Source organism: Triticum aestivum, chromosome 7B (assembly GCF_018294505.1).
Source record: "Triticum aestivum cultivar Chinese Spring chromosome 7B, IWGSC CS RefSeq v2.1, whole genome shotgun sequence".
Classification (NCBI taxonomy): Eukaryota; Viridiplantae; Streptophyta; class Magnoliopsida; order Poales; family Poaceae; genus Triticum; species Triticum aestivum.
Window position 1 is genome coordinate 352,203,511 of NC_057813.1, and position 26,905 is coordinate 352,230,415.

Sequence of the window (26,905 nt, forward strand, 5' to 3'; positions counted from 1 at the left end):
TTCAAGGCGAATTGATATGACGATTAGGATCGACGTAAGGTTAGTTCATCGTCGAAAATTGGTGCTCCGAGAATAAGGACCAGGTAGCACAGTTAGAATCGTCACGACAATGATATAGCCAAACAGGCTAGGAATGGCGTGATCGGGTACAAACTCGTACTTATAGAAGCTTACTGAAGAGTTGTTGAACTGTAGAGCGGACTCGGTTCAGTTATCGGTGTCATTGAGTGTTCAATAACTCAGAGCCCGCGAAAAATTGGAATCAGTGGGAAGGTAGCACTTGATGAAGAACTCATAAAAAGTTATGCAGTTCCATGATAATCTCGAGATACCAGGGGGTAATACTCGACACAAGATCAAAGTAAAGGTTGGTCTGGTGTATTGATCCATAGAAGACAATTGTTTTAACTTGTCCGAGAAATGAGATCAAAGAAGAACAATCATGGTCGGAACCACGATTGCAGAAGGCCAGATCCTAGATATAAGATGAACTTATACCAAAGGAATAATTCATTTAAGAGCAGCTTTAATGATAAGATCTACATCGTGTCCATGGGCATGAACACAAGTTCAAGGTCGACTCCCACTTCTCCAATGCATAACCTTTCATTCACTTCTCACGTTCGATGAAGTTGCAGTGTTGAAATTTTATCTGGTGAAGCACCAGAAGAGTATGACTCGTGAAAACTTTCGGGTTCACACGGTTTAGAGAAGGCATATGTTCAACCCATAGGGGCTTCTTAGAAACATATACCACAAGTTTCAAGAGTAATTAACACAAGCCCGAAAGCAGAGCATGGTTGGCCAAGCAGAGGATACAACTTAACAAAGGCATTATGTATCAGGGGAAGAACTCTTAAAGTGATCAAATGTGAAGGACACTGTCGGATAACAATCCAACAAAGGACTTGATGGTCCACAAAGGATCTGATACGAGTATCGGTACTCAACTAGAGGAAGAAGAATGCAAGGAGATCAGATTATAGAAACAATTGACTAACTCAATTGTCAAATGCAAAGGAATTATGATTTCCAAATCAAGGGATCAGAAGCAATGCTCTGATTAGGGATGGATAAGTTGAATAGCCTTAGGGTACAATCAACGACAATTGGATTGGTCGAGAACCAATTCCAGTTAAAAGAATGGAAGCTCAGCCGGAAAGGTAATTTATAAGGATCAATGATGATTGCGTGTATTCGCAGCATATTGAGTCAACAAACTCAAAATGATAATGACAAGGAATGTCAATAAGATTTCTATACTTATGGGATTAATCATAATGAAAGCAAACAAGAAATTCCAGAGCAATAGGTTGCTGTGGATTTTCGGGATATCGGGTGGTATTTCGAAGACTTTTGTGTAACACATGAACAACTGGGGGATGAGCGGATACTCGATAAGTGCGAGAATTAACCGTAGGGGTATTCAAGTGACAAAGAACAGCAAGGCAGTAAGCTCAAGGGATTATTGAAACAACGACGAGTTTTTCAGGGTATCTTGTAATAACAAGACCACTGGGGATGAATGTAAGAATAACAAATGCAAGTAGTTATCCATAAGGGTTTGCGGTGGAAGGTGAATTGCAAACGCGATGAACACAAGTTCTCGGGTTAACAGTGGAGAGTATCTTCAGGGTCTTCTGGTGCAGCAGACGATCATTAGTAATAAGGGGCTCTCCGGGTGAAAGTGATAACGAGATCCTAATGTTAGACTTAGTAAACTTCATTTAACCCGAATAGAGGAGAGATCAGAGTCCCAGAGTAAAGGTCGAGGAGTAAAAGATCCTAGTACCACCCAATGGCGACGTGGGCCCATGGGCCGCACAGCCATGTTAGTAAAAGTTTTGTAAAGTCTAGACTCGACTTCGGCCAAGGAGTTGGAAGGGGGATTCCTATAGGCAGTCGGCTCTGATACTAACTTGTGACGCCCCCGATTCAATTGTACACTAATCATGCACGCAAATATGTACGATCAAGATCAGGGACTCACGGGAAGATATCACAACACAACTCTACAAATAAAATAAGTCATACAAGCATCATAATACAAGCCAGGGGCCTCGAGGGCTCGAATACAAGTGCTCGATCATAGACGAGTCAGCGGAAGCAACGATATCTGAGTACAGACATAAGTTAAACAAGTTTGCCTTAAGAAGGCTAGCACAAACTGGGATACAGATCGAAAGAGGCGCAGGCCTCCTGCCTGGGATCCTCCTAACTACTCCTGGTCGTCGTCAGCGGGCTGCACGTAGTAGTAGGCACCTCCGGTGTAGTAGGGGGTCGTCGTCGATGGTGGCGTCTGGCTCCAGGGCTCCAGCATCTGGTTGCGACAACCAGGTAGAAGGGAAAGGGGGAAAAGAGGGAGAAAAGCAACCGTGAGTACTCATCCAAAGTACTCGCAAGCAAGGAGCTACACTACATATGCATGGGTATATGTGTAAGGAGGCCATATCAGTGGACTGAACTGCAGAATGCTAGAATAAGAGGGGGATAGCTAATCCTGTCGAAGACTACGCTTCTGGCAGCCTCCGCCTTACAGCATGTAGAAGAGGGTAGATTGAAGTCCTCCAAGTAGCACCTCCAAGTAGCATCTCCAAATAGCATCTCCAAGTAGCATCGCCAGTAGCATCGCATAGCATAATCCTACCCGGCAATCCTCTCCTCGTCGCCCTGCGGAAAAGCGATCACCGGGTTGTCTGTGGAACTTGGAAGGGTGTGTTTTATTAAGTATCCGGTTCTAGTTGTCATAAGGTCAAGGTACAACTCCAAGTCGTCCTGTTACCGAAGATCACGGCTATTCGAATAGATTAACTTCCCTGCAGGGGTGCACCAACTTACCCAACACGCTCGATCCCATTTGGCCGGACACACTTTCCTGGGTCATGCCCGGCCTCGGAAGATCAACACGTCGCAGCCCCACCTAGGCTCAACGGAGAGGCCAGCATGCCGGTCTAAACCTAAGAGCGCAGGGGTCTGGGCCCATCGCCCTGAGCACACCTGCACGTTGCGTACGCGGCCGGTGAGCAGACCTAGCAACCTCCATTATAAAGGAAGTTGCGTTAACGCAGTCCAACCCGGCGCGCGCCGCTCAGTCGCTGACGTCACGAAGTGCTTCGGCTGATACCACGACGTCGGGATACCCATAACTACTCCCACGTAGATGGTTAGTGCGTATAGGCTCGTAGCCAGACTCAGATCAAATACCAAGATCTCGTTAAGCGTGTTAAGTATCCGCGAACGCCGAACAGGACCAGGCCCACCTGTCTCCTAGGTGGTCTCAACCTGCCCTGTCGCTCCGCCACAAAGTAACAGTTGGGGGCCGTCGGGAACCCAGGCCCACCTCTACCGGGATGGAGCCACCTGCCCCTTCAGCCCCCATCTCCGAACAGTATCACAAGTAATGTAACTGTGTAAAGTATATCGTATATGCCCGTGATCACCTCCCGAAGTGATCACGGCCCAATAGTATAGCAAGGCAGACCGACAAGAATGTAGGGCCAATGATGATAAACTAGCATCCTATACTAAGTGTTTAGGATTGCAAGTAAGGTATCAACAGATGTAGTAACAATGTCAGGCTATGCATCAGAATAGGATCAACGGAAAGCAGTAACATGCTACACTACTCTAATGCAAGCAGTATAGAGTAGAATAGGCGATATCTGGTGATCAAGGGGGGGGGCTTGCCTGGTTGCTCTGGCAAGAGAGAGGGGTCGTCAACTCCGTAGTCGAACTGGGCAGCAGCAGCGTCGGTCTCGTAGTCTACCGGAGAGAAGAGGGGGAAGAAACAATGAATACCAAGTAAACAGATGCATATCGATGCATGACATGTCAAGTAACGATGCTAGGTGTGCCCAATCGCGGTAGTAGGTGATACCGACGAAGGGGGGAAACATCCGGGAAAGTATTCCCGGTGTTCCGCATTTTCGGACCGGTGAACCGGAGGGGGAAAGTTGCGTGTTCGGTATGCTAGGGGTGTGCGGCGGATGAACGGGCTGCGTATCCGGATTCGTCTCGTCGTTCTGAGCAACTTTCATGTAGAAAGTATTTTCATCCGAGTTACGGATTAAAAGATATGATTTTCTAAAGATTTTATTAATTTCTAGAATTTAATTAATTATCTAATCCAACATTATCCAGAATAGTAAATGCTGACGTCAGCATGACATCAGGGTGATGTCAGCAGTCAACGTTGACCATTGACCTGGTCAACCTGACGTGTGGGTCCAGTGGGACCCACCTGTCATTCTCTGTTTAGTTTAATTACAGATTAGTTAATTTAGTTAGTGATTAGGTTAATCTAATCAGGATAATTTAACTTAATTAATTACTTAATTAATTAATTAATTAATATTCTAATTATTCTAATTATTATTTATTTAATTAATTAATATTTTTTTAAATTCCTTTTCTTAAACGTTCTGGGGTGGGCCCCCCTAGTCAGTGGCACACAGGGCCTTAACAGGCACGGGACCTAACGGGTGTGTGGGCGCCCGTCAGGGGCGAGCCCGAACGCTGGCTCAGGGGGTGGCCATCGGCGCGCCTGGGCGCCGGCGGCCAAGGCAGCGACAGCGCGGGGCGAGGGGAGCAGGGGCAAGGACGACGCCGGAGTTGCAGCACCACTGGTGGAGCGACGAGGCGGCGAGGTGGGGCACAAGGCGAGGGGCGCCGTGGTTGGGTCGTCGGACGCGGGTGCGCGGGAGCCGTGGCGAGGCACGGAGCTGCGGGGGGGGGGGGGGTGGGATTGCGGGTCAGGGGAGGTCCGGCGCGCAGGTGATGCACGGGCGCAACAGAGAGCACCGACGGCGTCAGCCGCGGGCGCGGTCTGGCGCGGTGTGCAGGGAGCGGGAGCAGCACGGGCGGCGAGTGTGCGCGTGCGGACGCGACGGCGGATCCGCCAGGGAAGAAGAGGGGAAGAGAAGGGGGCTCACATAGCCCTGTAGATGTGCAAAGGCGCGCTCGGGGAAGGGCCGGAGTAGCGGGGCGACGACGACGATGTCCAATTCGGGGAGGGAGTTGCGCGAGGGAGAGGCGGGGACGAGGCAGTCCGGCGGTGACGGGCGGCGCCGATGACGGGCGCCGAGGAGAGGCGGCGGGGAGACGGGCGATGGCTTCGGGACGCCGGAGATGGTGCGGTGTCGGGGCGAACGGCGGGGTCGACGCGGAAGCAGGCCGGCGGGGAGGCGGTCCTGCGAGGCGGCGGCGTCCTGGCGCGGGGGCGGCGAGCTCCTCCCCTGGTCCCGATCCAATCGGGGAGAGAGGGGGCAGATATTTTCGGGAGAGAGGGGAAGTAGGGTGGTGACTGGTTAGGGTTTCCCCCTGTGGGGATAAGGCAGGGGCGGGTCGGTCGGCTGGGCCAGGTAGGCCGGCCTGGCTGGCCCGATGGCCAGCTGGGCCGAGGCCTAGTGGGGGGGGGCAGGCTTTTTTTTTTTTGTTTAGTTAGGTTCTGCTTTTCTTTTTATTTAATTGTTTTCTTGTTTCTTTTTATTTGTAGTTTCTTTTATTTTCAGTTTTATAAAATTACCACTAGTGCCTAATTTGTATTTATCAATAAACTGCTACGAGATTAATTCTTAACCCATAATAAAATAGTGTTAGCATTTTATAAATTCAATAGGCATTTGTTTAATTGATTTCACTATTGTTTTAATTGTTTTAGGGCCTTTAAACATTTTATCAAAGTTTGGTCTCTCCACCATAATTACCTATGTATTACTTGGTTCACTCCGAACATTTAAATTTTAATATTTGAAAACTTTTATTGTTTGCTCGATTTTGAATTTGAAATTCGAACTAGGTTCCGAACTAACGCGAGTTTAACCACAGTAACCGAGGTGACGTGGCATCATTAGCGGGGGTTACTGTAGCTTAATTACCCGGGCGTCACAGCCGCCCACGGCCGGAGCACCGGCTACACCAGGCCGCTGCCCCACCCGCGCCGTCCACCCGGATCCCACCGCCAGATCCAAGACGGACGCGCCGCCACCCGCCCTGCAGCCGCGCAACAGCCACCCCATCCACCCATGGAGGCAGGAGGGAGACCTCCAGGAGCGGGACCACGTAGCCCACCGCGCCGGGCCACACGTCGGCGCCAGACGCCCGCCACCGCGCCGACGCGCCCCGTGCCCGCGCGTCGCCACCATCGAAGCTCCGCGGCCCGTGCCGGCCGTCTCCGAAGGGGGGCGAGAAACCCCGCCGCCGCCGCCGCCGACCGGGCTTTGCCCGGCGGCGGCGAGGGGAGGGAGAGGGAAGGGAGGACGGCCCGGCGGCGCTAGGGAGAGCTCCCCCCCCCCCCCCCCCGGTCGCTCGCGGGAGGGGAGGAGGGTTTGACAAAGTTTGATGATAAATTTAAGCTATGAATGGTGGGCTTATAGCCTGCTTACATGACATTTTTGCTTATGTGGAGGAGAGAGATGTGAAAAGGTAAGAAAAATGGGCTCTCATGCAAGAGGCTAGCTATATGCGTATTTCTAGGCAAATACAATAAATGTGATGAAAGAGAAAGATAGAAGAGAAAAAAATGTAGTAATGTAATAGCGAACCTTATAGCCCACACTATTGTATGAGTGGTTATAGATGATGGCTATAGGTGACATGGCGCCTTTATATAACAAGCACCTGGCTATATTATTAACCATGTTTTAATAAATGAAAATAAACGACTGCATGCAATGTAATTAGTGTTAATTCATCTTTGTTGGACCATGAAGATAAATAGTTACATGCGGCTGCACTGATAAATCAGCAGGCAACATTAGTAGTAACATAGCTTTTTTACAGCCGAAAAACTCCTAAGATTAGTATATGTAGTTTTTCTAGAATTATTATCATGAAGTTCTTGGGTTTTCACTAGAAATAAAAAGAAAGACATGATTTCGTGGAATTTGTATCATGGTTTTTCCAAGAATTAATCAATCCACATATACTAATCTTTTCTAGTATATGGATTTCTCATTCTTTTTTATTTGAAATTTTAACAATCATTCAATCCACTATTTATTTTAGTTACTCCATGATGAGATTCTTAGTTTTATAGAAGACACAATAACTTCATGAAAATATATTTGATTTAACATTTACTAAATCTTGAAAATTATTTAAATGCATTAAACATAAATTATTTTAAAGTTGAAGCCATATTACAATTTTGAAATGGGTACAAAAACATAAACTTGTGATATTTGTAAAGTTGAAATTATATTGCAGTCTAAAAGCTTGGTACAAACTGAATATTAGATGTGTTGCATGATTCAAAACTCTGGGCTCAACAAAATCCACATGCATGTGATTCATGAGTTAATGATGGTGTCGTTGTTCGTTGTTGGGGGTTGACACAGGAGCACGGGGATGAGTGAGCAAGGAGGGGATAGTCTGTGCAAGGAATACCTCCTTATACTATATCAAAGAATACACCATGCTAATATAGCGGTGCAAATCCCTTATGCATATTGAATGGTGAGATATCACAGGAGCTAGCCTGCATTTTCAATGGAACGTCACCAAATCATTGATAACCAGTTAGAAAAAGAGTAAATGACATTGGCGCGAATCAGAATGCAACGAGTTCTCCAAACATGTGTATCTGCATGCTTAATTTCTTGTATTAGTATATATTGTTTATTTTCATGTTTTTCTCTGATTCTACTCGAACCCATGCCTGTAGACTTTCCGTCAGATACAAAAGCTCTTAAGCAAAACCAATGGGAAAGTAGTTAGTGATGTTATGACTTCTGCACCTCTTGTGGTGCGTGAAACTACTAACCTTGAAGATGCTGCAAGGTATGTGTACATCACTGATTGGTTTCCAGAGATTATATGGACCAACTTGTATGTTAATATGTTTCTTAAAGATAACTTAATTAGATGGTGGTAATATTTTGGCATGCAGGTTACTTCTTGTTACTAAATACCGCAGGCTGCCAGTAGTCGACAGTTCGGGCAAATTGGTGAGTGGGCCAAGCCTTGCTATTTTTCTGCTTTTTTTTGCTCTAGTTAATTTGTCTTAAAACAAATTTCGGTTTGTAAGGTTGGAATCATCACAAGAGGGAACGTCGTCAGAGCTGCTCTTGAGTTTAAGAAAAATGTTGAAGGGAGTCTTTGAAGTGGAACTGTAGATGATCCTTTCCGAAGGTGGAACTTGAACATATTGCTAGTAGGCAAGCGTACTGAAAAAACTGTTGCAGCAATTAGCAAACTTATCCATGTTTACACAACATGCTAGTTTAATTACAGTTGGGATATATGTACTGTCACAGCCCTAGAATTCTTTTAGCTCCAATAATTATTTTGGTTTGATTAATTGCATTGTGAGCATCATGCATCATCCTTAAATTTCAAAAATTTGAATTGGGGGAATTTTCAAAGCCTCTGCTAAATAAAGAGCAAAGAACCCCAAAAAATGCATTCAATGTTTCAAAAATGCCTTTAAAATAGTTCTAAGAATTTTGGCAAGAGTTATATATCAAACCAAAATTTAGGAACATTGTTAAGGAATTATTTTTGGGACTTTGAATTTAAATCATATTGTATTTGTATTTGAATTTATATTATATAATCAGAATATAATTTCAAGTAACTTTGAAATAATTTATGTGCCTCTGGATAATTCTACTGAGTTTGAATATTCAAGGGAATTTTGTCACTGGGTTTGAATTTGTTTTATTTGAAAGCAATGACAAAAGATAAAAATAAAAGAAAAAATAAAGAAAATAAGGAGAAGTAGAAATTGTACCTGGCTTACCTATGCGGCCTAGAACTGTAGCTAGGGCCCAGCCTAACTCCCCACCGTCCCCTACCTCTTGCTAGTAGGAGCAGCTGCGTGTTTGCACGTGCACGCTCGGGGCCACCTCCTCCCTGCCTGCTTCCCCGCCTTCTTGTGTCCATCTGCGTCGCAAGGGAGATGCCCCCTAGCCTCCTCTATCCTCTTCCTCGCTCTGTGCTGCTCTCTCTCTTGTAGCCTTGAGCACCCCCGAGAGCACCGCCGCTGTTCATGGCAGCCATCGTGCACCCCCTTGCCTCGCCCTCATGTCCTCGAGCTCCGCCCTGACTCCGTGCGCCTCTTCGTCCAAGCACGCAAGCCCGGACGCCCGGAAGCGTCGCCATCGAGCTCGTCTCGTTCGCCTCTGCTCGAAGATTGCTGGCGTCGATCCATCGTCTGCAGTGTGTCCCCCACCACGTCGAGCATTTCTTTGTGACTGTTGTGAGCTCCTCTGCCGCTCCCCTCTCTCCCCGTGCTTGATTGCGCCGCGTAGCCGTCGCTTCCATCAAGCCCGATAACTTCTCGCCATCAGCTTCGATGTTGCCGTGGCCACAGCTGCCACCGCTTGCGTTTGAGCACTGAATGTGCTTAGCACCTTCCCAGCAACACGCAGACACCACTAGCTCGCCGAAGACGCCCCGTAGCGCCAAACTGAGCACACCCGTAGCTTCGGTCGCCGCATACCTCATCGCCGACGCTATTTCCGGCCACTTCAGGTTGCACCTCTTGCACCGTTGGATGCGCGCAAGCGCTAGGATCGCACAGGGTCTATCCGCGCGACGTCTGGTCACGGGACTGTAAAACCCGCCACCCTCCGCCACGTCTGTCATCGCCGGCGTCGAGTTCCGGCATGTTGACCCATTTGACTAGGGGTTTGACTCCCCTGGGTCAATGACAAGTGGGGCCAGCCCCATGCTAATTTTAGATTAGTTTAAATTTAAACTTAATTAGCACCTGTGCTTATGACATGTGGGACCCACCTGGCAGGTTTGACAACATTTTCTAGCGTTTTTATACTTTAGTAATGATTTATAAATTCCAAAAAATTGGCTAAACTTAGAAAAATAATAGAAAATCAACCGTAGCTCCAAATGAAATTCCAAATAATCCATTTGTGACATTTTTATGCATGTTTGGACAACTTAAAGTTGGTGTATATGACAATTTAAATAAATGACATTTGAAATGTCTTATATGGAGTTTGAATTTGAACCCTGGGTTCAAACTAACTTCATTTAAATTGTTGCTAGTTGCATTAGCCCAAATCACATCATGTTGCCATGTCATGATCATGCATCATATTGTTGCATTGCATTGATTGTGTTCCCTCTCGTTTGCCGGTGTTTGTTCCCTCTTGGTAGACATCGTTCCGGCGTTCGAGATCGATGTCACTAATGAAGATACAATGCTATCTTCAGAAGTGGCAGGCAAGCAACCCCCTTGACCACTCCGATACAATCCCACTCTCTTGCTATTGCTCTCTTTTACTACATTGGGATAACAACGATATAACTATTACATGTTGCGATAGTTGAACCCATTCCTCTACATGACCTATCTTTGCCAAAGTAATTAGTAAAACCCACTAGCATGAGTAGGAGTTGTTTGAGCCATGATGTGCCTACTCATTCATGCTTGCTGTTATGCTTGTTATGCTTAGAGTTGCGTCAGGTCTGATTCCCATCTGGGATGGATTAGAATGGTGGTGAACATGTCCTGTTGTGTGAGAGCTAATGTGTGAACATGATTTGGTAAAGGTGGCGACGAGAGGCCATATAGGAGTACATGGTGGCTTGTTTCATTGATACCGTCCTTAAGAACCGAGTCATGTGTATGTTATCCAAGAACAACTATTACCACACATTGGACCCTGAAATATGATCCTGCTCGACTTTAATCGCCTTGATCTTTGTCCAGGAGTTGCAACTAGTTTCTGGTATTTATAGGTTGTGCTGGGGGCCATGCTTATGCTGTTCGGAGAGGTAGGCTTTGATGCAGCAGACATTGTGACACGGTGTACCAAGCATAGTAATCCAACGAGGTGGATTTGGGAACCCTGTACACATCGTTTGAGGTCGTAATGGAAACATCGACCGGACTTCGTTGCGAGTCAGTTCTCAGATAGGCGATAAACCTAGACTAGAGTCTTGTGTGGTTAGTCAGGTCGTGGTCTACACATATGCCGATTTTCGCTTGAAGTCTGCCAAGCACATGTCATGTGCATGCGCTAAGTGGTGCAAACATGTGTGAAGTACACCCCTGTAGGGTTATAAATGATCTATTCGAATAGTCGCGTCCTCGGATATGGACTACTTGGAGACTTATATGGTTCATAAACAACTTAAAGGGGTACTCTAAAATGCGCAAGATAAGCGTGAGTGCTGTGGACGGCCTTCTCATAGGAAGACGGGAGCAGATCCATAATGGTGTATTGATATGATGAATATGTGGACTGCACTTTCTCACCTCAAAAAAATTACCGGTAGTCGTAGTACAAGATAGCCATTGAGTTAAAGTTGACTTGCTGCAGTTAAACTCCACCACCCCTTTATTGATACTGATGCATATGTAGTTAGTTCTGATGTAAGTCTTGCTGAGTACATTTGTACTCGCGTTTTCTTAATTTATGTTTTATAGAGGATACTTCGGGCTCACTAGTAGTTCCATGTGGGCTTCGATGATTAGCTTGGGAATCCTTAACAGAGGTCTGGTTCCTTTGGAGGATCTTGTAGGTAGACGAGCTTCTAGCCTTCTTTCTTTCCAGCCGTCTATACTCACACAGGTTTATGCTTCCGCTTGTTGCTTGTATGACTTTGTATGTTGGGTCATGAACCGATGTTTGTAATATCATGTTATATGTGGCCCTTCGGAGCCTCTTAAATGAATACCTTGAGTCGTAGAGTTAAGTTGTGATGCTATGTTGTACCAACACATACTTGCATGTTCTGTGTTCGTATGATGTGTGTTTCTACGTGTTAAGTCACGGTAACTTTGCTATAGAGTCTGACTGCCTGTAGGATTACTAAGCCAAACTAGTCGAGGTCGAGTCTAGAAATGCTTTAGTTATATAAGGGAATCGATCATGAAAGGGAATGTAAGGCTCTTTTTACTCGTTATCCTTCTGTCATTCTAATTCTGAGGCACCCTCTTCTTTTTTACGGGGTTAAAAACTAGGCTTTCTCATCTATCTATCAGGATGACGAGTTACTATGCAAGAGACTTATAGGAAAAGTGTTGTCTTCTTGGATCGATGTTTCCATTATAATCCAGTTGTTATGTTGCCAATTGTCATATAGGTTGTATCATTTTCCATGCCTGTACAACCATTATGCTATTCAAGTCATCCAAGGTTTCTAAATAGTTTGATGCATTTGCATATCATTTCTTCCTGCTCTAATGTCTTTTGGCCAGAGTAGACACATAAGTTATTGTGTTGGGGTATTTCATTACCTTAACATATTTGTTAAAGTTAATATACGACCATGTTATGTTAAGTAAACTACCAATAGATTCAACCTTGTGTTGTATCCACAGTGTGGTAATTCTGGCCAGCATTTCGTGATGTTATTTAGTTAGTAGGTATTCTACTTTTGGGTTCTCGAACCCATGACTCATTCCGCTTATCACCGTAGATAGTGACTGTAGCCCCTTTAGGTTGATTAGTAACTTTGTTCTAGTCTTCGAGGTATATGGTATATCATTCTTCCATTACCATGAACCATCCTTGGCAGAAGTTCTTTTGAACCAAAGATCACAACGAGAGTGCTCTTGATGAGTTCTCCATTCCATAATTGCGACTCTGCCAATTCTACCTTTCTGCATGGGTTATCCGGAAGAATTATGTTAAACTTATTTGACATGCTAATCTATGCACCCACAACTCAGAAAATCATGTGTTCCTTTGAGTTGTCCCTCTTCATTTGTATTCTGACCTTCATCTACCAATTGATAGTTAGCAGTAGTTGTGCATCCGTGTTCGTCGATGCCTATTACCCCTGTGGTCCGTCTAGTCATTCTATTTCAGGATGACTAGGAGAAACAAACTCCAGTACCTCATTCGTTTCTAGGATTGTGTCAAAGTAGTTGTATTCCGTAGATCAAGAAAGCTAATCCAGCTTTCGTTCAGTTCTACCCTGGAGTATTACCCCCTTTATGTTAGGAATGTCATGGGAATTGCACAACCTCTTATGAATTATTGATACATTAATACTTCTCACCGTCATCATTCATTTCTTGATCTCCGTGTTAGTTGTAACCGGTATGCTGACAAATGAACCGTGATGTGTGAAATCAATACTCCCAGCAACTTCGCTGCTTGGAAGTTAATGGACAGTAACTTCATTCTTAGTGTGTTGGTTACTGAATCATCATTCTAAAAGTAACTGTGCTACCTAGTCCATCTTTCCGGATACACTCTCAATCAATGAGTCAGAATTGTGTCAATCTCTTACTCTTTTGATCATATCGTCTTGCCCTGAAAAGCAAGATTGTTCTCGAGCTTAATAACATATCGGTGGTTCGTGATCAAGTTGGTTTTCCTCTAAACCACCCCTTCTCCAAGAAACAGTGTTTGGATACCCCTGAGCTAGTTGGTTAAGCTAAACAACAACTCAGAGAGTTGGAGGATAAAAGCTTTGCCTAACTTAGTTCATTCAAAAGGGATATCTTTAGGGTGTGTGTTGAAGGAAGATAATATCTTCATCGATTGACCTTCACAATCAGTTGTTGGATCTATTGTGTTGTCGAATCTTTTGATTTGAGTGTGGGCTATCGTTAAATCAAAATCAGAACCAATGATTTTCGTAATGTTGTTTTTCTCATGGATGTTTTGATGTAGGGTAGAACTCTAGGTGCCCGATCTTTCACGAAATGGAGGGGATCCTAGGAAGAACACGAATAACACGGGGAAGAATGAAGAGAAATCACAAGGGGAAACACTCAAGAACAAGTCCAATCACACATCCACTAGACAACCAAACACACAAGATCACAAGGTACATGAACAACAAAAGGAAAGATACAAGGTAGAGTTCATCTCCAAGAGGAGGTCTTGATAGGGGTCCTCCCGTGAGGGGGTCTTGATGATATCCCGCAGGATCTTCTCCTAGATGGAGGTCTTGGCCTCCAATGGAGTAGTGGTCTCTCTCTCTCTCTCTCTCTCTCTCTCTCTCTCTCTCTCTCTCTCTCTCTCGGAGTGGTAGGAGCAAAGCTCACATACAAATGAGCTATCACTTTGCTAACCCTAAAAATGGGGAGGAGATCTATTTATAGTCCGAGCCACAAAGGGGTAAGTGAGGGGGCGGAATGGGCACATGGGCCTCGGCCCAAGTCATGCACGCAGGCAAGGCCGGATGATCCGGACGGTGTCCCAGATGATCCGGGTGTCGGGGGTCCGGATGATCCGGACGGAGTCCCGGATGATCCAGCTTCAGGTGGAAGCCTACGGGTGTCTTCGACGCAGTTACCCGGACGATCCGGGGTGGGGTCCGGATGATCCGGCTGAGCCCGGATGATCCAGATGGCGGTCCGAATGTCCGGCTTGGCTCGAGCAGCCGCTCCGTCTTCTCTTCCATGCTTCCCTCGCGGATGGTGTAGACGTACACTTGCGCTCGCACTCCTCGTCAACATCCGTGAAGTTCCAACAATACATGTGGATGCACACGGGAGAAGTGTCAAATAGTATACCATCCTCAAAGGGGTCAAGTGAACACGTGTAAAGGAGATGATTCACCTTTATGTATGTGAAGTAGATGTCGCACGTGTCACTTGCCAAATGGACTCTTGACATGGTGATGTCCGTAGGATGCTCCACATCATCCCCTCCCCCTTGGGAAAGATCCGACCTCAGATCGAAAACCAAATCACCATGGGAAAGAGATGGCGTCGCCGTGTAGGAGTGGTCGATCACCAACTTCTTGTCATCTTGAAGCTCGAAATAGGCACTCTCCAATGTCGCACCGTCTCATGATTCCTTCAAAAGGAGCAAGGACAACAAACACTTGGAAAACAAATGTAGTTAGCGCTAGTGCAAAACCAAGCATTCAAGAGGTGATTCACCACACAAGTATCGTCATCAAGCATAGCATAGGGTGTGACAAAGGATTGTAGCATGTCATGTAAGCATATGGATTGAGCAAAATCAAGGTCATCATGGAAACAAGCATGTAAATGTGAGGTAGCGATGCAAATGTGTTTGACAAGAGAACAAGCATCTGCCTCAAGATCATAGCAAACATGCATAAATCACTCGACAAATGGTCGATGGTAGGCATAAGAATCATTTACAAGCAAATAAAATGAAGTGTTTAAACACATGGTTCAAGTGCAAGACAATCCAAGTGTAACGTGCATTGGGTGTCGTGAATATAGTGTGGCACTCAACACAATAGAAAGAGCAATTGTTCATCATGTGTGAGGCAATCAAGTCAAGCATGTGACAAGCAATGGGACATGGCATATGTGAAGAAATGACATTGGTGCAACCAACCATATGATAGTAGCAAGTAGTACAAGAATTGGATGCAACACACAAGGTATATATGTCATGAGGCATGGAAATGTGATAATCGTGGGTGAAAGCAATATCTCGAACATGTGTGCAAATGGTGCAAGCAACACATGAAGTAATTGGATGCAACACACAAGGTATATATGTCATGAGGCATGGAAATGTGATAATCAGGGTGAAAGCAATATCTCGAACATGTCTGCAAATGGTGCAAGCAACACATGAAGTATGATCCACAATATCCAAGCTCAAGAAGGATGCCACCTTCAAAGCGTGTCCTTGTGCATTCTTCACAATGCCGAAGTGGTAGGAAATGTGGTGTAGAAGCAAGTCGTGGTAGAATGTATAAGGCTCGCTCTCAAGAGATCGAATGGTCAACTCACGTGAAGTGGAAGTCGACACAAAGTCCAAGTATCCTACACATGCACAAACCAAAACAAAGAACGTATGCGCATGGTAGATAAACACATCATCCATCATGATGGTTCTCTTCTCTTGCACATAACCATTAGAAGTAGAAGTGCATGAATAATATGATGCAACAATCTTTATGTTCATGGCACGATGCATATGGTGCAAAGAAGGAAGACAAGCATGCTTCACAAGAAATATGTCAAAATCTCCAATCATATGTGAGAATGCTATGAAGGCAATCTCATTAGCAAGGCTAAATGCATCGTTGCACTCAATACCTGGAAAATCATCTAGCATGAGAGAGGCAACACATGGAGGTATATGACAAGAAGCAATATGAATCATGTGCAAAGCATGGTAATGGTTGTCATCAACCGCATGAAATGAGCAAGTATGAATCATGGGTGATGCAACATGAGCAAGCATAGAGATCAAGTCGTGCAAACTAGTGGAGCGAAGATGCACCACACTAGAGTAAATCATGGCAATCATGTCATGTGAGTGAATATTAGGCATAAACAATGCACATGACATATCGCAAGCACGAACACAAAGCAAGATCAAAGTATGATCATAGGCATGGTATAGAAAGCAAACATGGCAATAGCAAGTGATATCTCCACCAAGCTTGCAAATATACATACAAGTACTAGAGTCAATCATCATATGTAATGCAAAATATGGGTCACAAATGCATGTTGAAGGCATAGGAATGAGCATATCATGCAAAGTGAACATGGCAAGATGGGCATATAATATGTAATGGACAATAACCCATAGCCAAGTGAGGGCCATGTAGAAGAAATGTGCGAAGTATTTGCGCGAAGAGAGTGGTGGGAAAGACAATCCATGGGATCCCAAGTCTTCGTTGCTCTCTAGAGCTCGTTTTGTCAACTCATGGGATTGCGAGGTTGACAAGTATTCATGGGTACCTACACAAAAGAGACACAAACCAAAGAAATTGTGTGCATGGTAAATGTACACATCATCCATCATGATGTGTATGTGTACATGTGAGTTAGCACAGATAAGTGTCGCTCAAAGTAATTTGATGCATGGTATAAGAACATGTCATCCATCATGAAAGAATAGTTATTATGTATGACACGATGGGGACACAAATTGAGAATGCAAGTATATGACACATCAATATCATGTTTATTCATGGGGAGCATATGGTGCACACAAGTATTGGGATCATGCAACAGATGGGGTGGATCAAAATCTCCTAACATGTATGAGGAAACTATGGGTGTCTCCTCATGAGCAATATCGTAATCATAATATGGAGAAAATGGACAACATCCAAAATAATGCATATCCGAAGCTAGGTGGTCATGGCATGGTATATGAGATAAACGATGCAAAGGGAGCATATCAATATCATCACAAGAAAAACAAATGCCAATAACCATGGGCTTGTCATCTATGCCATATGCGTAAATTGGGTTTGTTTTAGTGGCATATGCATAGTCACTACGAAGAGATTGCAAATATGACATATGGTTGATCTCATGCATAGCATATGACAAGTTAAGAGGATTATCAAACATGATGTGACCTAAAGAATTGTCACAAGAAATTCTATGTAACCTAGCATCACAACTAGGCAACTCAACATGCTCATCATCATATTCATCATAAATTGGTAAGTCAAGACATGAGGAAGTTGCACTAGCATGAAGCATGGAAATAGGTTGATCAACATCATGCAAGCAATCAATGTCAAGAATGTCCACTAGTGGGACTAGAGCATCACCTTCACCTATGTTACCTTTTTCATTCCACTCAAGTGGTGTAGGTGAGGTGGGAAAGACCAAATGGTGGTCAATATCATCATCTTGATGGAACCATGTGGGGGGGGGGTGCATCATGTTCCACCATGGCCATCGCCTTGTCAAAAGGTAGGACGAAGTCGTCGTGTATCGGCGCGTCATTGTATATGGGACCTAGCACCAAATGAGAAGACACAATATAGAGGTAGAGCTTAAGTTGCTGGAAATCATAGTGGCCTCACATGCCCTATCAACTATCACACTCTCTCTGTGTGATGGTTCACTCACTCCCTCAAAATAGGTGCACTCAATGTCACTTATGGTGGAGTCACTCATCTCACTCAATTTGTGGGGATTGTGGCTCTCCTCACATGCGAATTGTGGCAACTCATCATAGATTGGGCTAGTGGTGAAGTTACTCTCACTCTCAATATGGTGGCACAAGTCACTCAAGTCAACATACATCACCATGGTCGAAGGGAAAATCCCATGCTCAACCATCTCGTCGTCATTGCCGTGGATGAAGGCCAAAGATGGAACATCATCACTCTCGCCTCCTAAGATGGAAGCATCATCCTTGCTCGTCACCATGTCACTCGCCTCCAAAGCTCGGTCCTTGAAGGTTTCCGAAGTCGTACTCATCGCCGCACCGTCTTGAAAAAGAGTCAAAGTAGACTCGACATCATCAATGCCACAAAGAGGGATGGCAGTGAAGTTGGACTTGGGAGCATCATCTTGGAGCTCATCGGGCTTGGACATCGTGGTGGTACTAGCCTCATGCTTGTTGTCTTGGAGCTTGGTCTTCGAGAAGTTTGCTTGGAGTGGAGAAACCTTGGCCTTCATGAGTTCTTGTTCTGCCTTGAGAGCACCAATGTAGTTGTCGTCGAGGGACTTGTAGTTCTCGAGGAAGATAGTCTTGGAGATGTCGTTGTTCAATCCCATCATGAAGTAGAACTTCATTGAAATGGGGTCGTCCATGCCGGCTCATCGTAAGGCATTCCTCATCTCCTTGAAGTACTCGTTGATGGACTTGGATCCTTGGATGGTGTTCTCCAAGTGGAGTAGAAGTTGTTCCGTGTAGGTTGGAGGCGAACTCTCGCCGCAAAGCTCTCTTGGTCTTAGGCTAACTGTCGTAGCTCTCCGAAGGTGTGTAAAGCCACCATGTCGAGGCGTAGTCGTGGAAGTTTCTTGTGGCGCACTTCACTTGATCTTCGGGAGGAACTTGATGTAGCTTGAGGTAATCATCCATCAAGCGCTCCCACACGAGATACTCGTCGGGTTCTTGAGTCCCATAGAAAGGAATCGCATGGTCGATGTCGAGGTCGTAGTAGCTCGTGGAAGTCGCGGACTTGATCTTGGGAAGCTTCTCTTGAGGTGCTTGTGGGTGAAGATGCCATATGTCCGTAAGCGAAGATGCCTTGAAGTCGCTTGGCGAAGATGCCAAGGGAGATGGTGAAGTCGTTGAGCGGTTGTTGGTGTTGAGCTCTTGACCTTCACGTTCTTGTTGGTGATGGTGTCGATGCTGATGTGATCTTGCCAGAGACGGTAGCTAGGAAGGATGTGCTCTTGAGGGTCTTCTGAAAGATGAGGAAGATCGCTTGTAGGACTTGATGAGGGCTTTGATCTCCTCCATTTGAGCTTGCATCTTGGCTCGAAGTTGTTGTTCATGGCATCGAACTCGTCGTTGTTGTAGACCAAAGGTGAAATGCCTTGCCTATCCATCACAAGACTCGAGTAGAGGTGAGTAGGAAATGAGATAAACAATACCAAGTTACCTTTTCCCAAAGTTGAGGATGTATCCCGTTTCACTCAATGTGAGGTGAAAGAATAGTGGAATTGGTACCGGACTTGTTCACTCACACCTATCAAGTAAAGCTTATGGTGTAGCTCGGTGAGGATAGTGGCACAAAAATTTAATGCAAAATGTTAGCAAGAGTCAATAATGTTGAAAGAGATTCACAAATTTGCAAGTGAAACAAGTAGACCAGTAGCAATGAATGGCACACGGAAACACACACATGGATAGATAAATGGGGTTGTGCAACCAAGGAATGAGCACAAAATGTGGACTCCACGGAAAACGCTCGTGTTGCACAACTCAAGAGAGACGCTAGCACGATTGCTCAATAGGCGGATACGACACTTGTGCACAACCTATAAGATGCAAAATGTAGTAACTTCTATCCCAAGTATGCTATGTATGTATGGTTCCCGGTGTTCTTCTCAAGATGATCCAAGATGATCGGATATGACAATCTTATGTGTAATGTGGTAGGATGCTATGGCTATTGCTTACAAGCTTCTTTGCTCTCTTTTTCTTTGCTTAAAAGCTTATTCTTTTTTTTGTATGACCACTTTTGCACAATGCACAAACCAAGATAGCAATTGTGTATATGCTTGAACAATCTTGTGACACAAGAGATGATATGATGATACCAATATGATATGGTATGTATGCAATGGGAGGTGTAGATCACTAATGTGCACAAGTAACATTGCCGACAATATTCAATGGCTAGTCTCGATAGGTAAGTGACGCAAAATGGGCTAGGGGTTAACAATGCAATTGCAAGGGGAATATACAATGATGTCGTCGAGGTTACCGTCCTTGGCGATGATGAGAGGCGGTGTTGCTGAAGTCGACCCGTTCCTAGTTAGCCGGAACACCCTAGGAAACGGAAAAAACTGCGAACTCAAAATTTCAAATGTCAAATGGTGGTAGCGGAAAGTGGTGGTGGTTTGCACTCGGCAATGCGGAAGTGGGATGATGGGTTATGCGAGTCAAAGTTGAATTTGCCGTCCCTAAGTAGCTGAAATACCTTAGGAGACACAAGCCACAACTCAAACAAACTCAAACAAAATTTGGTTAAGTCGGGTTGGTGGACGTGTATGGTTGGCAAGGTTATGCGGAAGTGGTGGCGATGGTTGATGAAGAAGCAACCGTCCCTAAGTAGCCGAAACACCTTAGGAGACTCGAATCACTACTCAAGCAACCACAAGTGCTATTGGGAACAAAATGGGTTAGGTTGCGGAAGTCGGTGGTGGTAATGTGGATGATATGGTGGTGGCCCTAGGCAAAGATGCCAAAGTTCCAAACATTTTATGGAGTCAAATGATGCTGGAGGTATTTTTGTGTGATGTGGGATGCCAATAGCTTGAAAACAAGCTAAAGAACGTCAAAATCGGACTCCGGATGAATTAGTTATGGCCCAAAAAAGAATTCAGCCCTGTCAGTGTCAGTGTTACCCGGACATCCGGGCTATGTCCGGATGATCCGGGAGTACATCCGGATGATCCGGGTTCGTCAACTCGGGTACGGGTATTCGGGTGTCTAGATTGTCCGGACATCCGCGAGAGGGTCCAGCTGATCCGGGAGGTGTCCGGATGAGCCGGGAGTACTTCCGGATGATCCGGGCAGGTCAAATTGCTCGTGATTTCCTCTTGGGGACAAATTTTTGGGCGGAAATTGGATGATTTCGAGGAAAAAATTGTGGAGGTTTCGTGGATGGAAGGTGGGGAAAAGATGGGGGATGCTAGATCCACTTGAAACCAGGCAAATCCACGAATCAAAATGAACGAAAAACATCATCAAACCAACAAATCACAAAAAAAATTGGGGCTATTTTTGGTGGGGATTTTTGAATTTAGGACGAAATCAAGCAAAAGAATGCTAGAAAACGGTGAGACTCCAAATTCGTGATAAACGTGGCTCATGATACCAAGATGATGTAGGGTAGAACCCTAGGTGCTCGATCTTTCACGAAATGGAGGAGATCCTACGAAGAACACAAAGAACACGGGGAAGAACAGAGAGAAATCACAAGGGGAAACACTCAAGAACAAGTCCAATCACACATCCACTAGAGAATCAAACACACAAGATCACATGGTACATGAACAACAAAAGGAAAGATACAAGGTAGAGTTCATCTCCAAGAGGAGGTCTTGATGGGGGTCCTCCCATGAGGGGGTCTTGATGATATCCCGCAGGATCTTCTCCTGGATGGAGGTCTTGGCCTCCAATGGAGTAGTGGTCTCTCTCTCTTTCTCAAGAGGTGTGGTAGGAGCAAATCTCACATACAAATGAGCTATCACTTTGCTAAACCTAAAAATGGGGAGGAGGAGGTCTATTTATAGTTTAAGCCATGAAGGGGTAAGTGAGGGGGTGGAATGGGTACATGGGCCTTGGCCCAAGTCATGCACGCACGCAAGGCCGGATGATCCGGACGGGGTCCCAGAGATCTAGGTGTTGGGGGTCTGGATGATCCGAACGGAGTCCCGGATGATCCGACTTCAGGTGGAAGCCTACGGGTGTCTTCGGTGCAGTTACCCGGACGATCTGGGATGGTGTCCGGATGATCCGACTGAGCTCGGATGATCCGGACAGCGGTCCGGACGTCCGGCTTGGCTCCAGAAGCCGCTCCGTCGTATTCTTCTCCTTTCTTCCACCTTCTCTTCCATCCGGATGATGTAGACGTACACTTGCGCTCGCACTCCTCCTCGACATCCGTGAAGTTCCGACAATACATGTGCATGCACACGGGAGAAGTGTCAAGTAGTATACCATCACTACAAGAAATATGTCAACTAGTGACCTTCTGTCAGTGAGCCTGAAAGAATTGGTCATAGATCTATGACCATTTGAGACCAATTGGTCAAAAGCTACTCGGGGGGCTCCAAACCCTAAACCATTGTGACCATTTTGGTCAGAAAGGTCGTAACTTCCTTACACGAAATGGTCACAAAGCAAACAGGGCTGGTCCGCTGCCTTATTTCTAGTTGTTAACGACCAATATAGATGGTCATAGCCTTGTAGATTGTGGTGGGTTGTGATGACTAGGCGCCATCTCATCAGTTTTGCCTATGTGTCATGTCCATGTGTCAATTTTTGCCCTAGGTTGTGAAGCAACATATATTTCTGTTATTCCAAAAATTCCCAAAAAATTCTCATAAATTGTTTGGATCATATCTTCATCAAATATGTCAAAAACCTTCCTTGCCTAGTTCAAAAATAACTCAACAATATTCATTTTCCTATTCTGTTCAGAGCAGCACTTTGTGAAGGAAGTGTTATTTATATATTCTTGATTTCCCTAAAAAATTGTGAAGACATTCTTCTTAGTATATGATCATCCTCAGCCAACACTACGCCCATTGGCCATGTACATTTCCCGTACCGCTAATCAAACACTTGACTGCTAATTCATGTTTGAGCATAGATCGGTCTCCTCATGAGAATCTTATGTCATAATTTTCTTCCTAGCACCTACCTGGGGAGTTCCCAACCCACTAGACATGCCTAGGCCGCCCAGAACGCATGGCAACGCCATGGTCACGCGGTGACCACACGGCGGCATGCGAGCGTATGCGCTCTAGAGTTGGGGCCCTCGGCCACCGTTCAAACCTCGATGTCTCGCCATCAAACCATGTATTTATGATTAAATAGATACTTATTTACCTAGAAATGATTTTTGAAAAAAATAAAGAGCAAACTATGAGGCACCTGCAGTTCAAATTTGACCCGCTTCGAGCTGAATCGACGGGAATTTGTCTTTTTCACCAGAGGTGGATCAAAACTTTTGACACCCAACCATTTTGTCAATTGTGCATTATATATGGCCTAGTCTTTAATAAAATTGATTAGGTCCAATTTTGCAACAAATATATGGTAGGTCCTTCACAAAAAAACTCATTTTGGGCACTCGAAAAAATGGAAAATGAATTTTTTGTCCAAATAAAATGAAAAAGTTCCTTAGGCAACATTGTTTGTCATTCAAAGATGCACCCTGGTGCACGATATGAGGTCATTTGAACAAACTATGCCATGAATGTGGCCATAAGATTGATCATTTGGCTTGAAAGCCATGAATCTTCACGCATGATAGCTCGTTTCTGAGAACACTTTTTTTAAACAATTTCCGTATTACAAGTTTATTATTTTTCCTGGAAACTTGGCCGATATAATGACAAAATGCGAAGGTTTTCCAATTTTTTGTTTTTTGTTTGAATTTTTTATGCCCGTTTCAAAATGCGGTCAAAACGGCGGGCTTGACCGTTCCTAGATAGTAGTTGAATCTTGAATTTTTTTGGTGTTTCTCTGATTAAATAGATACTTATTTACCTAGAAATGAGTTTTGGAAAAAATAAAGAGCAAACTACATGGTAGCTACAGTTCAAATTTGATCCGCTTCCAGCTGAATCGGCGGAAATTTGTCTTTTTCACGAGAGGTGGATCAAAACTTTTTACACCCAACCATTTGGTCAATTGTGCATTAAATATGGCCTAGTATTTTAGAAAAATGATTTGGTCCAATTTTGCAACAATTATTTGGGAGGTCCTTCACAAAAAAACCTCCTTTTGGGCACTCAAAAAATGGAAAATGGTTTTTTCGTCCAAAGAAAATGAAAACTTCCTTAGGCAATATTGTTTGCCATTCCAATATGCACCATTGTGCACAATATGATATCATTTGAACAAACTATGCCATGAATGTGGCCATAAGATTGATCATTTGGGTTGAAACCCATGAATCTTCACACATGATAGCTCATTTCTGAGAACACTTTTTTAAAAGATTTGCCGTATTACAAGTTTATTATTTTTCCTCGTAACTTGGTCACATATAATGGCACAATGCGAAGGTTTTCCAATTTTTTGATTTTTTTTGAATTTTTTATGCCCATTTCAAGATGCGGTCAAAACGGCGGGCTTGACCGTTCCTAGCTAGTAGTTGAATCTTGGAATTTTTTTGGCGTTTCTCTGATTAAATAGATAGTTTTGTCCCTAGAAATGATTTTTGGAAAAAATAAAGAGCAAACTACGAGGCAACCGCAGTTCAAATTTGACCCGCTTCCTACTGAATCGGCAGAAATTTGTCTTTTTCACCAGAGGCGGATCAAAACTTTTTACACCCAACCATTTGGTCAATTGTGCATTAAATATGGCCTAGTATTTTATAAAAATGATTTGGTCCAATTTTGCAATAATTATTTGGTGGGTCCTTCACAAAAAAATCTCATTTAGGGCACTCGAAAAATGGAAAATGATTTTTTGTGCAAAGAATATAAAAAATCCCTTTGTCGATACTGTTTACTATTCCAAGATATAAACTTTTGCAGAGTATAAAGAACTCATTTTGAACAAATATAAAGAATATAAAGAATATCATTTGAACAAATATTTGGTAGGTCTTTTACAAAAAAGAACTCATTTCGGGCACTAAAAAATGGAAAATGATTTTTTTCGTGACCTATTTAGAAGGTCATAAAGTCTTCAAATTGTTTGTTGCGTTCTGATTGGTCTATAGGCATATCACGCGGATCATGCATCACACACTGGGATCCAACGGCGGACCTAATCCCCTCATCTCCTCACCCCCTCATCCACACACGAAACCCTAGCCTCCTCCCAATCGCCGCCGCCGCCTTCTCCCTCCCAGATCCAATCGACCCCGTCAGTCTCCCCCGAAACGAAACCCACCGCCGCCGCCTTCGTCTCCCCAACCAACCACAACCCACCGGCGACCTCCTCCCACTCTCCCTCTCCCTCGCCGCCGGCGCCCCCTCGCCTCCCCTCCCGTCCTCTTGTCTCCCTACTAGGCCCCAGATCGACTCGGCCTTCTCCTTCTCTGGCCACGACCAGATCCGCACTGGTGTTCCCGCATCGGCGCCGGAGATCCAGTCCTTTCCCTGCACGGCAACCCTTCCTCCCACCCACCGTCGACCACGCCGTGCTCATCACCCACCGCCCACCTCGTCCCTCCCTCCCCTCGCCATCTCTCCCTACCCTATGCCCCAGATTGATTCGAGCAGGTCGGCTGACGCGCTAGGGTTCCGTCGCTCCGCCCCTTTCGTCACCGTGATCGCCCCGGTGCTCCCCGCTCCGCCCCCAGGGGGTCGACGTTGCACACCTCATCCCCCAGGTCCGTCTCCTTCTCCCGCTCCCCCTCCCTTCTCAACTCATCTGATTCCAGCGACTGAATTGTGCTGGCGCTGGGTGCAGGTGGTGAAGAACGTCGTGGCGCAGTCGCTCGAGGTCAAGAAGCTCGTCTACCTCTACCTGCTCCACTACACCGAGACGTAAGCTGCCTCATCTGCATTTCGCCTTGCCTCTGCTCTACTGTGATCTCAGTCCCTTCCGCCAGATCCAGGCTAAGTAGATTATGCTGTAGGATTTGCGGTTGCAAAGTAGCCCTATCTGGTAGTTCATGTGATGTGTTGTAGGATTTGCAGTTGCAAAGTGATCTTGTTGCTGAAGTAGCGCTGCAGGATTTGCAGTAGATGCGCTGTAGGATTTGCAGTTGCAAATTAATGATATTCATTTGACTTTTACTGGGCTATACAGCCAAGTATATGCACACTATGGCAATATGCACACTATGGGCTATACAACCAAGTATATGCACACTATATAGCCAAAATGATGGTTTTGTGTTAGATCTTTCATACTGGATCAATATTGGCTCACCAGAATATATACACTACACAATACACACTCACCAGAATATATACACTACACACTGATCATTATATGCTGTATTTGGTATGCGGTATGCATATATCTTGCTATCTGTATCTATCCTTAGTAGATACTAGTAGTTAGGTACTTAGGCCTTGGTTGCATTATTCCTATCCATCCAGGGGGATTAAGCAAAGATGTTGTCATTATAAGTTCTTTCCTTGTAAACTTATGATGCACCCATCCTAGCTGAGAGATGCACTTATTGGTGCTGATTTGAATTGATGTTCGTGACTATTCTACAGATGCAGTAGACTGATGTTTATTGCTGTTTTGTTAATTGTACAGAACGAGGACGCATCCAAGGTTGAGTATAGGGTGTGGAACCCCTTCAGATCCAAGCTGGCTGCTGCTGTGCTCGGTGGTGTAGACAACATCTGGATTGTAAGTCCTTTTTGTGCCTCTGCTTGCATTCTGGATTGTTTGAATACCTTGTTTTGTCAAGGATGTAATTCAGACTGGAACCATTGTTGTAGTATCTGACTTTGTGGTTCTTGGTTCAGGCTCCTGGAACACGTGTGATGTACCTCGGAGCTGCCTTTGGAACAACCGTGTCTCATGTGTCTGGCATTGTTGGACCGGTGAGATCTCGTCACTATTTCCTTTGTGTATTTCAAGTGAATGCTGCTTAATGTGAGTTGTCTTAACGAAGTCTTGTCACTTTGCAGACTGGGTTGGTGTATGCCGTTGAGTTCTCTCACCGGAGTGGTAGGGATCTTGTCAACATGGCCAAGAAGAAGACCAATGTCATCCCCATCATTGAGGATGCTAGGCACCCGACAAAGTAACGGATGCTGGTCGGCATGGCTCAAGTTGTACCAGATCAAGGTATATTGCTTTCCATGTTCGCCCCTTTCTTGATGCTTGTTAGCTGCATCTGGTGCAAAGCTCGGTTTCTTCTGCTCCTAATTCAGTGCCGCAGCTGCAGCTCA

At 44.9% G+C, this 26,905-nt stretch overlaps 1 long non-coding RNA gene across 1 annotated transcript; it reads left to right on the plus strand.

Moving 5' to 3' along the window:
* The first annotated feature begins 7,663 nt into the window (after positions 1–7,663).
* LOC123158923 (uncharacterized) lies at positions 7,664–8,299 on the plus strand. Its single transcript, XR_006479398.1, has 3 exons — positions 7,664–7,779; positions 7,889–7,946; positions 8,027–8,299. It is a non-coding gene; the product is annotated as an uncharacterized lncRNA (long non-coding RNA).
* Positions 8,300–26,905: the final 18,606 nt, after the last annotated feature.